The sequence below is a fragment of the Pan paniscus genome, chromosome 13, assembly GCF_029289425.2.
Source record: "Pan paniscus chromosome 13, NHGRI_mPanPan1-v2.0_pri, whole genome shotgun sequence".
In the NCBI taxonomy this organism is placed as follows: Eukaryota; Metazoa; Chordata; class Mammalia; order Primates; family Hominidae; genus Pan; species Pan paniscus.
The window spans coordinates 42,405,603-42,421,775 of NC_073262.2; positions in this window are offsets into that span (position 1 = coordinate 42,405,603).

A 16,173-nucleotide genomic window follows, 5' to 3' on the forward strand; every position below is an offset into this window, starting at 1 on the left:
CATTTCTCAGTCCCAGGCCATCTGTGACCCATACTCCTTCACCAATGTCTCTGTCTGTGAAATGGTGAACCAGGAACCTCTCTGAGGCTCCCTGTGGCTGATGGCAGGTGTAGCCCAGCATATGCTTATTGCCCATGGTGGTAAGTGACTGCTAACTGCTTTAAACGGCAGCTGATTTACAGATATGGTTTTTAGTACACTTAACAAGATGCTGTCCTCCACCTCTAGGAAAGCCTCCTCTGGCTTGTTAGTCATTTCAATGCATGGAGGTGTTTGCTGTCCAAATATGTGGCTTCCAGTCTTTGCAGAGCAAATCTGCACCCTCTTGTTAGGAAACTTCTGAGGACCCTGAGCATTTAGTCTCCAATTCTCGGAGGGCAGCCCTTCTACTAACCCACCCAGCTAGAGCTCAGGCACAACCTCAGAAACAGAAGTCTATGTTCCTTCAGGAGCCTTACTGTGGAGCTTAGTGTTTAATGTTGGGCCTCAGGAGAGAAGGGGGTTGAGAGCCTTCTGAAGTCCTTTGATGAGACTCAAGTTCCCTTACCACCAGGATGACTGTGTTGTATAATAAAGAATTTGTGTGGCCTTTGTCCCTGGCTCCTGGGAGGGAGCCTTTAAACCCTTGGAATTTCCCAAGTAGTAGGAGTGTCTTCATTATTCCAAGTGGACCCTCAGACCACATCTGAGTTTATGCTAATGAGGTGACTCAGGTAAGTCCCTAGAGAGTTTATAGATTGGGGCCTGCCCTGCTGGAAAGACCAGCCATATGACTATAGGGTTGGGGCTTTGAACCATATGTTATCAGAGAAGGATTTTGGGGCTAGAGATTGAATTCAGTCACATGGTCAACGATTCAACCAACCATGCCTACATAATGAAATCACAATAAAGACTGTGAATGCTGAAGCTCACTGGAGATTCTTTGTTAATTGTGCTGGGAGGGTGACACGTTCCAAAGATAACCATGTTTGGGACTCTCCTTTGCCCTGTGCTTCTCTTTTTTTGTCTGATCCTGATTTGCATCACTCACAGTAAAAACTGTAATAATAAGTATAGTGCTTTCCTAAGTTCTCTGAGTTGTTCTAGTGAATTGCCAAAGCTGAGGAGGTCATGGGAACACTCAAATTCAGTTTGTCAGAGGTATGGGCGGTCTGTGACCTTCTTGAGCTTGCAGCTGATATCTGGGATGAGGTCAGTTTTGTGGGGGACCATGCCTTTAACCTGTGAAATTTGACCTAACCCCAGGTAGTGATCAGAATTGCAATGTAGACTCCTGAGGTTCAAACCCTAGTCTTGGGACTTTTTAGCTGTGCTATCTAATGGGGCAAATTCTTATCCTTTTCAATCTTTAGTAAGTATACTTAAAACAAGGAAGAAAACACAAGTGAAATGCTCAGAGCAGTACTGATGTCAGTAAGCACTCATAAATGTTACCCATCACTAATGAAACCTATGCCCCACCACGTAGCAGGACAGGGGCTTACCTACTTATTTTTAAGACTTCTTCTATCTCTTTTAAGGCTTTACCAAATATAGAATACTATAGTTTGCCCCACCTTTTTATATTTCACCGAGCACTACCTGGTATTATTCCTTATTCATTATATCTCATGTCTATATATAAATAAAATTATTTCCTAATTATATGCTGCTATGGTTTGAATGTTGTCCCCTCCAAAATTCATGTTGAAATTGAATTCCCAATGTGATAGTATTGAGAGGTGGGGCCTTAAGAGGTGATTGGATCATAACGGCTCTGCCCTCATAAATGGATTAATCCATTTGTGGATTCATGAATTAATGAGTTATCATGGAAGTGGGACTGGTGGCTTTATCAGAAGAGAAAAAAATCAACTCAAGATAGATTAAAGGCTTAAATGCAAGACCTGAAACTATCAAGTGGTTATCTTTGGGTTATAGAATAAGCAGTATTTAGGGATTTTTCTCCTGCTAGAAAAAAAAAATAGGATAAACACTTTAGGACATTGGTCTGGGCAAAGAATTTAGGGCTGTTATGGTTTGGCTGTGTCCCTACCCAAGTCTCATCTTGAATTGTAGTTCCCCTAATCCTTGCATGTCATGGGAGGGACCTGGTGGGAGGTAATTAGATAATGGGAGTGGTTACCTCCATGCTGTTCTTGTGATAGTGAGTGAATTCTCACAAGATCTGATGGTTTTATAAGGGCCTTCCCCCTTCGCTGAACACTCATTCTCTCTCCTGCTGCCCTGTGAAGAGGTGCCTTCTGCCATGATTGTACATTTCCTGAGGCCTCCCCAGCTATGCAGAATGGTGAGTCAATTAAACCTCTTTTCTTTATCAATTACCCAGTCTTGGGTATTTCTTCATAGCAGCATGAGAATGGACTAATACAATGGCTAAGACCTCAAAATCACAGGCAACAAAAATAAAAATAGACAAATAGGAGCATATTAGACTAAAAAGGTCCTGCACAGCAAAGGAAACAACAGAGTGAAGAGACAACCTGTTGAATGGAAAAAATAATATTTGCCAACTGTTCATCTAACAAGGGACTAATATTCAGAATATAAAAAGAACTCAAACAACTCAACAGCAAAGGAACAAACAACCCCATTAAAAAGGGGGCAAAGGACATGCATAGACATTTCTCCAAAGAAAACATAGAAATGGCTGATAAGTATATGAAAAAAAAATGCTCAGCATTACTAATCATCAGGGAAATGAAAATCAAGACCACAATAAGATATCATCTTACTCTAGTTAAAATGGCTATTATTAAAAAGACAAAAAATAACAGAGCTGGCAAGGATACAGAGAAAAGGGAGCTGATACACTGTTGCTAGGAATGTAAATTAGTACAACCATTGTAGAATACAGTATGGAGATTTCTCAAAAAACTAAAATTAGAACTACCATATGATCCATCAATCCCACTCCTTGGTATTTATCCAAAGGAATAGAAGTTGGTGTATCAAAAATATACTTGACCCCCATGTTTATTGCAGCGCAATTCGCAATAGCCAAGATATGGAATTAGCCTAAGTGTCCACCAATGGATGAATGGATTTTTTTAAATGTGACATATATACACAATGGATTACTATATGGCCATAAAAAGAATGAGATAATGTAATTTTCAGCAACATGGATAGAACTGGAGTTCATTATACTAAGTGAAATAAGTCAGGCACAGAAAGACAAATATTACATAATCCCACTCATTTGTAGGAGCTATAAAGGTGAATCCTATGAATGTAGAGAGTAGAATGATAGATACCAGGAGCTGGGAAGGGTGTGTGGGGTGGGTAAAGGGGATAAAAGACGTTGGTTAATTAGTACAAACATAGAGTTAGATAGGTGGACTAAGTTCTAATGGTGGAAAGTAGAGTAGGGTGAATACAGTTAACAATGTGTTGTATATTTTTAAATAGCTAGAAGAGAGAATTTGAAATGTTTGCAATACATAGAAGTGATAACTTCCCCAGGTGGTGGGCACCCTAAATATCCTGACTTGACCATTACACATTCTATGCATGCAACAAAATATCACATGTACCCCATAAGTATGTACACATATTATGTATTAATAAATTTTTTAATTAAGAAAAAAAGAAGATGAAGAGAGAACTAAGCTAGCAGACTCGGCCTCTCACCATTGTGATGCCCTGTCCTACTGCAGAACTCAGCAGAGTCCCTACTAACAAGAAGGTGCTCACCAGATGCAGCCCCTCTACCTTGAATTTCTCAGCCTCCATAACTGTAAGAAATGAATTCCTTTTCTTTCTTAATTATCCAGTTTTAGGTATTTTGTTATAGGCAACAGAAAACAGACTAAGGCACATGCCTATTTATTAGCATATCACATGAAAGCAGCTGGACAGATTTCCACCAACTGTGAACAGATTTCCAACAAACGTGGAAAGATGTGCTGAAGAAATCTAACTCCAAATACAGAATAGGTCGTGTACACAATTCACTTTGGAGCATTTTTAGGCACCCCATTGTTGTTCTTTTATACCAAGAAAACATTATTTAAACATTTCAACAAATGAATTCAAAAACTATATATATTTTTAAATTATACTAGGATTTTATGGGTGTGACAGAGAGTCACCAGATGGTTATTAATTCTTTCAAAGTCTTTGCTTGAATTCTATTTTATGTGCAAACACAAAATAGGCCACACAAAATGCCACTAGTAGGAGCTAAAATCGAGAAGTGTGAGAGAATCATAAGTCAGTCTGAGGAAAGTCTCTCTGTGGGACAGTTGGGAGAGACAGGTTCTTCCCTGAAGAGGTGATTGAAGGGTGTCCACAGGAAGAGCAGCTCAGAACTAGCTAGGATATATGTTCTCTCTGAGAACTTCAAGCACAAAGAGATTTTGAGCACCCCAACGACAGGCAGTCACTATCCAGAGCTTCTAGAACTGGAGCCCAAGAGGCCGAGTGACCACCTTTTGGCAGTGGCTTGCTCCTTCTTTCACAGGTGATGGAAACTAAAATTCCACTGAGGGGCATTTCTTGCCAGTTAGGAGACATGTGAAATACATATTTATATTTAGATATCATGGCAAGAGGAGATGAATGATGGCTTTAGACTTTCAATTGCTAAAGAGTCATAGATATGATAGGAAGCAAGACTAGCTTGCAGCTCCTGCTTGGACAGACAGAGTAGCATGTGGAGACTCACACTGTGAACATTTGCTCCAAAAACGACTGCAGGAACATACCAGGAAAGCTGAGAGAATCCACAGATGCTTTGAAGAAACTGGATTACCCCTGCAGGCTCCCTGAGATGCCAAAAACTGAGTCAACTTGCTTTCTCAATAGGGAAGCTCATGGTCTGGTGCAAGTTCTCAGTCCTGGTCATCAGCTGCCTGGAAATAGACTCAGTGCTGTTGGGGGAGCATGGAGGGAATGAGGCCATTAGGACTACAGGCTGCTTGGAGCAGGGTGAGGCCTATGACAGCTAGCTTTCCCCCAGTTCCTTGGTGACCTGTATGACTCAGCAGAGGCAGCCATAATCTGCCTGGGAGTATAACTCCACTGGAATGGGAACCACACCCCCCTCCCCCACAGCAGCCACAGAAAGCCCTGCCCTGGGAGGGGCTAAGCTCAGAAATGCCTATCCGTTCCCCCAGCTGGTGGTCTTTCTCTACCAACTCTGGTAGCCAAAGACAAAGGTCATAATCTCTTGGGAGTTCTATGGCCCTGCCCACCACCTGAGAAACCTGTTCCTAGGGCGAGTTTGCATCCTCCCTATAGAACTGCAGTTGATGCACTCTTAAAAGTGCCACCTCCTGGCCGGAGGCCAACCAACACAAAACCAGTGCACTAAATAAAACAACCAAGGACTCACACAGAGTCCACTTCATTCCCCTGCTACCTCCATCAAAGCAGGTGCTGGTATCCACGACTGGAAGACCTGAAGACGGGTCATATCACAGGACTCTTTGCTGACATTCCCCAGTACCAGCCAGGAGCCCAGTAGCTCTACTAGGTGGCTAGACCCAGAAGAGCAAAAACAATCACTAGAGTTCAGCTCTCAGGAAGCCCCATTCCTAGAGGAAGGGGGAGAACACCACATCAAAATAGCACTCCTTGGGACCAAAGAATCTGAACAGCAGCCCTTGAATCCAAGATCTTCCTTCTGATATAGGCTACCCAAAAAAGAAGGAACCAGAAAAACAATTCTGGTAATATGACAAAACAACCTTCTTTAACACCCCCAAAAGATCAAACCAGCTCACCAGCAATGGATCCAAACCAAGACAAAATCTCTGATTTGCCAGAATAATAATTCAGAAAGTCAAGTATTAATCTAATCAAGGAGGCACCGGAGAAGGATGAAGTACAACTTAAATAAATCAAAAACATGATACAGGATGTGAAAGAAAAATTCTTCAGTGAAACAGAGATCATAAATAAAAAACAATCACAACTTCTGGAAATCAAGGACACACTTAGAGAAATAAAAAATGCACTAGAAAATCTCAGCAGCAGAACTGAACACGCAGAAGAAAGAACTTCAGAGCTCGAAGACAAGGCTTTTGAATTAACCCAATGCATCAAAGACAAAGAAAGAATTTTAAAAATGAACAAAGCCTCCAAGAAGTTTGGGACTATGTTAAATGTCCAAACCTAAGAATAATTGGTGTTCCCAAAGAAGAAGAGAAATCTAAAAGTTCGGAAAACATATTTGAGGGAATAATTGAGAAAAACTTCCCCAGCCTTGCTAGAGATCCAGATATCCAAATATAAGACGCCCAAAGAACACTTGGGAAATTCATTGCAAAGAGATCATCGCCTACATACATAGTCATCAGGTTATCTAAAGTCAAGACAAGAAAAAGAATCTTAAGAGCTGTGAGGCAAAAGCATCAGGTAACCTATAAAGGAAAATCTATCAGATTAACAGCAGATTTCTCAGCCCTACAAGCTAGAAGCGATTGGGGTCCTATTTTTAGCCTCCAAAACAAAACAATTATCAGCTAAGTTTTGTATCCATCAAAACTAAGCTTCCTAAATGAAGGAAAGATCCAGTCTTTTCCAAACAAACAAACGCTGAGAGAATTTGCCACTACCAAGCCAACACTACAAGAACTGCTAAAAGGAGCTCTAAATCTTGAAGCATATCCTCAAAATACATCAAAATAGAACCTTCTTAAAGCATAAATCTCACAGGACCTATATAACAATAACACAATGAAAAAATAAGGTATTCAGGCAACAAATAGCACGATGAATAGAATAGTACCTCACATCTCAATATTAACATTGAATGTAAATGGCCTAAATGCTCCACTTAAAAGATACAAGATGGCAGAATGAATAAGAATTCACCAAGCAAGTTTCTGCTGTCTTCAGGAGATTCATCTAACATATAAGTACTCACATCAACTTAAGGTAAAGGTGTGGAAAAAGATATTCCATGCAAATGGACACCAAAAGTGAGCAGGAGTGGCAATCCTTATATTAGGCCAAACAAACTTTAAAGCAACAGGAGTTTAAAAAGACAAAGAGGGACATTATATAGTGGTAAAAGGACTAATCCAACAGGAAAATATCACAATTCTAAATACATATGCACCTAACACTGGTGATCCCAAATTTATAAAACAATTACTACTGGACCTAAGAAATGAGATAGATAGCAACACAATAACAGTAAGGGACTTTACTAGACAGGTCATCAAGACAGAAAGTCAACAAAGAAACAATGGACTTAAGTCTATAACCTACAACAAATGGACTTAACAGTTGTTTACAGAACATTCCACCCAACAACTGCAGAATATATATTCTATTCATTAGCACATGGAACATTCTACAAGATAGACCATACGATAGCCCACAAAACAAGTCTCACTAAATTTTAAAAAATCAAAATTATATCAAGTACTCTCTCAGACCACAGTGAAATAAAATTGAAAATCAGCTCTAAAAGGAACTCTCAAAAACATGCAAATACATGGAAATTAAATAACCTGCTCCTGAATGCTCATTGGGTCAACAATGAAATCAAGATGGAAAGTTAAAAATTCTTTGAACTGAACAATAATAATGACAAAACCTCTGGAATACAGCAAAAACCATGCTAGAGGAAAGTTCATAGCATTAAATGCCTACATCAAAAAGTCTGAAAGAGCACAAATAGACAATCTAAGTCACACCTCACAGAACTGGAGAAACAAGAACAATCCAAACCCAAACCCAGCAGAAGAAAAGAAATAACAAAGATCAGAGTAGAACTAAATGAAACTGAAACCAAAAAAAAAAAAAAATACAAAAGATAAATGAAACAAAAACTTGGTTCTTTAAAAAGATAAGTAAAATTAATAGACCATTAGCAAGAATAGCCAAGAAAGGAAGAGAGAAGATCCAAATAAGCTCAATTAGAAATAAAACAAGAGATATTACAACTGATACCACAGAAATACAAAAGATTATTCAAGGCTACTATGAACACATTTATGCACATAAACTAGAAGACCTAGAGGAGATGGATAAATTTCTAGAAGTATACAACCCTCCTAGATTTAACTAGGAAGATATAGAATCTCTGAACGGAGCAGTGACAAGCAGTGAGATTGAAAGGGTTATTAAAAAATTGCCAACAAAAAAAGTCCAGGACTAGATAGAATCACAGCTGAATTCTATCAGACATTCAAAGAAGAATTGGTACCAATCCTGTTGACACTATTTCAAAAGATAGAGGAAAAAGGGAATCCTCCCTAAATCATTCTACAAAGCCAGTATCACCCTAATACCAAATCAGGAAAGGACATAACGAAAAAAGAAAAATACAGACCAATATCCCTGATGAACACAGATGCAAAAATCCTCAACAAAATACTAGCAAACCAAACCCAACAGCATATTAAAAAGATAATCCACCATGATCAGGTAGGTTTCACACCAGGGATGCAGGAATGTTTTAACATATATAAGTCAATAAGTGTGATACACCACATAAACAGAATTAAAAACAAATATCATGTGATCATCTCGATACAGAAAAAGCATTTGACAAAATCCAGCATCCCTTTATGATTAAAACCTGCAGCAAAATCGGCATAGAAGGGACATACCTTAAGGTAATAAAAGCCATCTATGACAAACCCACAGCCAACATTATACTGAAAAGGGAAGAGTTGAAAACATTCCCCCTAAGAACAGGAACAAGGCAAGGATGCCCACTTTTACCACTTCTACTCAGCATAGTACTGGAAGTCCTAGCCAGAGCAATCAGACAAGAGAAAGAACTAAAGGGCATCCAAATCAGAAAAGAGGAAGTCAAACTGTTGCTGTTTGCTGATGATATGATCATATACATAGAAAACCCTAAAGACTCATCCAAAAAGCTCCTAAAACTTGTAAATGAGTTCAGCAAAGTTTCAGGATACAAAATTAATGTACACAAATCAGTAGCTCTGCTATACACCAACAGTGACCAAGATGAGAATCAAATCAAGAACTCAACTCCTTTCACAGTAGCTGCAAATAAATAAATAAATACAATACAATACTTAGGAATATATCTAATCAAGAACATCAAAGTCTTCTACAAGGAAAAACTACAAAACACTGCTGAAAGAAATCATAGACAACACAAACAAATGGAAACATATCCCATGCTCATGGATGGGTAGAATCAATATTGTGAAAAATGACCATTCTGCCAAAAGCAGTCTACAAATTCAATGCAATTCTTATCAAAATACCACCATCATTCTTAACTAGGAAAAACAACCCTAAAATTCATATGGAATCAAAAAAGAGCCCGCATAGTCAAAGCAAGACTAAGCAAAAAACAAACAACAACAACAACAAACAACACAAATCTAAAGGTATCACACCCCCCAACTTCACACTATAAGGCCATAGTCACCAAAACAGCATGGAACTGGTATAAAAATAGGCACCTAGACCAAGGGAACAGAACCCAGAAATCAAGCCAAATGCTTACAGCCGACTGATTTTTGGCAAAGCAAACAGAAACATAAAGTGGGGAAAAGACACCCTATTCAACAAATGGTGCTGGGATAATTGGCAAGCCACACGTAGAAGAATGAAACTGGATCCTCATCTCTCACTTCATATAAAAATCAACTCAAGATGGATCAAAGACTTAAATCTAAGACCCTGAAACCATAAAGATTCTAAAAGATAACATAGGAAAAACACTTCTAGACATTGGCTTAGGCAAAGCCTTCATGACCAAGAACCCAAAAGCAAATACAACAAAAACAAAGATAAATAGATGGAATTTAATTAAACTAAAAAGTTCTGCTCAGCAAAAGAAATAAGCAGCAGAGTTAACAGACAACCCACAGAGTGGGAAATCTTCACAATCCATACATCCGACAAAGGACTAATATCCAGAATCTATAGAGAACTCAAATCAGTAAGAAAAAAAAGAACAATCCCATCAAAAAGTAGGCTAAAGACATGAACACACAATTCTCAAAAGAAGATACACAAATGGCCATTAAGTATGTGGAAAAATGCTCAGCATCACTAATTATCAGGGAAATGCAAATCAAAACACAATGTGATACACCTTGCTCCTGCAAGAATGGCCATAATCAAAAAATAATAGGTATTGGTGGGGATGCAGTGAAAAGGGAACACTTTCACATTGCTCATGGGAATGTAAACTAGCACAACCACTATGGAAAACAGTGTGAAGATTCCTCAAAGAAATAAAAGTAGGTCAACCGTTTGATCCAGCAATCCCACCACTATTTATCTACCCAGAGGAAAAGAAGTCATTATATGAAAAAGATACTAGCACACGCATGTTTACAGCAGCACAATTCACAATTGCAAAAAAATGGAACCAGCCCAAATGCCCATCAATGAGTGGATAAAGAAAATGTGGTATATAAATACATGAATACTACTCGTCCATAAAAAGGAATGAATTAATGGCATATGCAGCAACCTGAATGGAACTGGAGACTCCATCCAGTGAAGCGGCTCAGGAATGGAAAACCAAACATCATATGTTCTCACTCATAAGTGGAAGCTAAGCTATGAGGATGCAAAGGCATAAGAATGATAAGCTTTGGGGACTCAGGGTAAAGGGTTGGGGGCAGCAAGGTATAAAAGACTACACAGTGGGTACAGTGTACACTGGTTGGGTGATGAGTGCACCAAAATCTCAGAAAGCACCACTAAAAAACCTATTCATGTAATCAAGCATTATCTGTTCCCCAAAAACCTATTGAAATAATAAAATTTAAAAATTAAAAAAATATACATCAGTTAAATATCAAAAATATGACAGAATTGTCAAGCCCCGTATTGTCGTCATAACTGAAGTGTAAGCCTAAGATGATGCAGATTCAATGATAAATGCAGATTGGAGCCTTTTACAGGGACCCAGAATCCAGGTTGTTTTTCCATACATTTTAATAGGGCACAGTCACAGAGGAATCTTTGGTAATATATTCTCTGGAGACTGCTGAGCCCTTGAAACCATTCCCTTCTCTTTCAGACATCCACAGAGATAATCTGTTTCTCAATAACCATCAGTGAGTCATTAGGGCAGCCTCTCCAAATGCATGGGCTAAGATTTGTTTGAGCTGCTTCTTCCTTGGGCAGCTTCAGGGTGAGTAGCAGCAGGAATTTATTCATATGCACTCCAGGTGATGGCATAATAAGTTGGGTGTTAGAAAGGGCTTTGTTCCAAAGTGGGAAATAATTATGACTCTTACTTAGTTATAACAATTACATAAAAGTCCTATGTGAGTCCAACATTCACCTTTTTACTGTTTGCATGGTGACATATGAGCAAGAGAGGTAACAGAATGGAATCTAGCAAAGAATCCTCTGCTCTCAATTGAAGAGTTGTATTTGAAGGTGGTGGTAGTCACGTAAGTTCTTAAAATTCTCTTCCAGTTACCCATACCTTTTCCTTTCGGATTCTCCTACCCACCCAGAACCCACTCTTCCTCTCTCATTGGGCCCTACAAACAGGCCAATGAGGGTGAGTGAAGATAGGAAAAACCTTAAAGGAAAGGATGGGAGGACCCAAAACAATCTCAAGAAAATCAAGACAATTTTCCCGTTGCTTGAGGATGCCCATGTTAGGAGTCACATGTTGGTTATTTGGAATTAATATGCAAATGTAATGTTGACCCTTGTGTGGCTCACACTCTGCACGTGTTTATACACAGAGAGCCACACGCCTGCCCACACACACATCAGGATGTGCTCCTCTGGAAAATCTCAGCAGCAATCAACTTAAAAGACCGGCACTAAAAGATATGCATGTATAAGGACATCATCAGATAATCACTGCTGTCATGATAGCCAATTTCTACTGTGGCTGCATATATATGAAAGTAAAATTGGGAAACCAAGTGGATATTTTAAAAATCAGTGGAAATCAGCATCTTTCCCTCTGCCTTTGACATTGCTTTGTGCTGTTCCACAGCCTAGAAGCCCAGGTACCACTCACTGACACCATGGAGCCATCAGAGCTCCCTAATCCGATGCATCAAGGCTGCTAATGGCTCCTGGCACAGGGTGCATAGGCCATATTGCTGCGATTCCAGGAGGCCAGCAGCCCAGCACTGCACAGGCAGCCCAGCCACATGGGGGAAAGTGGAGTTGATGACAACTCACAATGAATTTGCATATATTTGCACAGCATGTCAGAAATACTTCTAATCTCCAACAGACCCAGAGCCGAGGAGAACTGGAGAGAAAACAAAAAGGTTTGGTAAAAGGGATGGTGGAGCTTAGCCAAGGTCTGAAATCTCTTCTCCAGATGACATCTACACTTCTGTTTTATTTGCCTTGTTGGGGATCACTAATAAAGTTATCACCACGTTATTTTTCAGGCTGTTGCCTTTGTTTTAAGGTGACTGATTATTATTTTGGGAGGGGACCAGGCACTTCCTGTAGCAGCAAAGGGAGTTGTGATTAACACAGTTTCCTGCTGGAGGCTAACAGGTGTCTTCAAATGCCTAGGTAAATAACAAGAAATTATAGGTTCCATATAGGAAATTTATGATACTGTACTCTGATATTCACCCAAATACACTGAGCCAGGCCTTACTTTTGTTTTCTGAAATGAAGGGACATAAACCAAAATGTTTCAGGAAGGGTGAAAAAAAGGCAAGCAAAACAGCATCAGGACTTTGTACACCATCTGCACTTTCATAGAGCACTAATGGGGAATAATTATATTGCTCCTGCAGCCCAATAGCTACAAGTCTCTGGAAGGGAGACTGGTTTCCCAAACCTTCCCAGAGGCTGTTTTCTGGCAGGGGTGAAAATTGGAAGTCTGATGCTGAAATGGCTCATTAAGAGAAGCCTTGAAAAAAGAGGGTTGCTCTTTGAATCTTAAAGACAGTAATGAGTAACTCAGAAGGCTGTGTAGAGAAGGCCTTCTCTTGTCCCTAAATTAATTTTCAGTGGCTAAGGACTAAAGAAGTGCAAAGTCTTTACAGGTAAGACTAAGAAGAAGAGAGCAATGATAAATGGGGAGGGGTGAGAAGGGGAAGAGAAGAGAGGGGGTGAGAAGAGAGGGATGAAAGAGAGGAAAGGAGAGGAGAGGTAGAAAATACTTTCTCTAGCCAGATACGGATAAAATTTCTCCAAGACTGCTTCTCCAGAGGAACACTCACCAGCTGCTCCCTGGCAGGAAATTTGAAACTGTCAAGAAGTTCCATTTATTGCTGGCTGATGAGTTCGGCAAGGAAGGGATGCTCTGTGCACCTTAAGTGAAATTTCAATCAAACCTGGCCTCTCTGCTGCCGAGGTCAGTGAAGAAAGCAGATCTGAATGGGCAGGAATGAATGCACTTATCTGAAAAGCCCAGCCAGTAAGGGCAAGTCGAGCAGCCAAGCAAGAGAGGAGGAGTCCAACCTGTTATGACCTTGGCAAAGACACCCCCACAGTTTGGGGCTTCCAAACTGAAATCTACAAAGTGACCTCAACATCCCACTACCGTCCAAACTCCAGCTAGTGCCTCCTTCCCAGCAAAGGTGGACCTAGATTTCTGGCCACCTGCCCCAAAAGCCACTGCCACACTCAATTCTTTCTTGACAAATGTAAGGTTCACTTGCTCTATTTAGATCTTATTCCCTCTTTGAGGCTGAAGTTGCCCAAAATCCTCCATGGAGCCTTCTAGAACATGCCAGCATATATGCTATGATGCTCTCTTCCTCTTGGGTACCCCTATACAACCCCCTGAACCATTCATGACAGCACATGCTCTTCTATGGCCTTGTTATGTTACTCTCTTCCTAGTGTCTTTGATGTGTCTCCAACAAAGCTGAAATCTCCTAGAAACCCGCTAGGGCTGGGGATCACATCCCCACTTCCCCTATCCCCTCAGGGTGCTCCCTTTACGTGTAAAGTCAGCCTCATCCCTTTTTCATTTATTTTGTCTCAAAACCCAGTTCCACACAAGTCCTATTTACCATCCTATTTTTCCCATTATTGACATATAACCTCAGTTTTTTCCAAAAAATATTTGAAGAAACCTGGGAAACTGCACTCTGGATAAGAAAAACAAACATCAAATATAAAGAAAGGAGGAAATCAGATAAATGGAAAATAAGATGAGGATAAAAAAAGCTCAAAGTTAGTGGTGTGTTGAATGAATTCACACAAAAACCCATGCCTGGATGTTATATGATCTGCTAGAAATAGGATGGAAATTTGACTCCATTTCTGTGACCACAGCATAGAGAAAAGCATAATCAGAGGGAAACATAAAACAGGGCATAGTGTCCGTGTGATGAAAACAATTCGGCTGCTCAGGGAAGGCCTAATCATGCCTGGTATAAGGCCTGAGCGAAAATTCTCCTGTGGGTCCCATAATAGAAGCCTTGTGTGATAAAGTGACACAGCGAGTGACAGGAATTGATGCCAAATAATACCAGGCATTACTGAATGATGAGAAAACAGAAGGAACAAGGCAGCAAAGATGCCTGCCTTCATGGATCCTGGATTTTACTGGCGAAGAGATGGGCAATAAACACGTTCATGTCATTAGTTGAAAGGAGAGGCTAGGAGAGGTAGGGTATTCTGGAGAAGGTCTTTCTCAGAAGGATGTGGAGGCATCAGCCATATTACGCCTTGGACCATTTTTATAAGGTCCCCTGGTTTAGCCAGTGAAACCAAACCCTGATTTAGGGAAGGCAACTCAATGAGAAACCTGTATCTTGTCTCCCATCTCTTAACAATCAAGGTTCCTGAAAGACCTGCCTATACATGCTTTCCCTACTCCCTCATGTCCTAGCTGCTCCTCATCCCCCATAACCTGCCTTCTGCTCTCCTCCCTCTGGAGAAACCCCGCTAGCTATGGAGTCAATGAAGCCATGTCACCACTGGAAATACTTTCAGTCTTTAGTTGATCGGAAGTTTTTGGTGTATTTATTACTATTGGTCATTCCCTACTTGGAATTCCCACCTTCTCTGATGGTCCCACTGCTCCGCTCACTTGACATTCTCTCCTGGTGATTTCAACACACCCTAGGTCTCTGCAAATGACTCTCATGTCTGTATCTAGCTATAGCCTGTGGTGCTCTGTTAAAAACCAGACCTATGCAGTCCGCCATCTGCTGGAGAACCCTAAGTGGATGAGTTGCAGGCACCTTCCACTCAACATGTTTAAAATTTTCCTTTCCAACCTGATTCCTCTCCCAAATGGCCTACATTCATGTGGTCACCATCTACCTAACTGCACATATCAGAAATGGCAGACTCATCATGAACTTCTCCTTCTCTCTCCTCCCCCATATCCAATCCTGTTGCTGCTACCATATATATATATGGTGTGTGTATATAGTGTATATATATATGGTGTGTATATATACGGTGTATATATATAGTGTATATATGTGGTATGTGTATATATATGGTATATATGGTATGTGTATACATATGGTATATATATGGTATGTATATGGTGTATATATGGTATATATGGTATACATATATGGTATATATATGGTGTATATATGGTGTATATATATGGTGTATATATGGGGTATATATATGGTGTATATATGGGGTATATATATGGTGTATATATATGGTATATATATGGTGTATATATATGGTATATATGGTGTATATATGGTATATATATGGAATGTATATATATGGTATATATATGGAATGTATATATATGATATATATGGACTGTGTATATATGGTATATATATGGTGTATATATATGGTATATATGGTATATATGTGGTATATATATGGTGTATATATGGTATATATGTGGTATATATATGGTATATATATAGTATATATAGTGTATATATGGTATATATATGGTGTATATATATGGTGTATATATGGTGTATATACATGGTGTATATATGGTGTATATATGGTATATATATGGTGCATATATATATGGTATATATATGGTGCATATATATATGGTATATATATGGTGTATATATATGGTATATATAGTATATATGGTGTATATATATGGTATATATGGTGTACATATATGGTATATATGTGGTGTATATACATGGTATATATATGGTGTGTATATGGTATATATATGGTATGTATATATATGGTATATATGGTATGTGTATATATGGTATATATATGGTATGTATATATGGTATATATATGGAATGTGTATATATGGTATATACATGGTGTGTATATATATGGTATATATCTGGTGTGTGT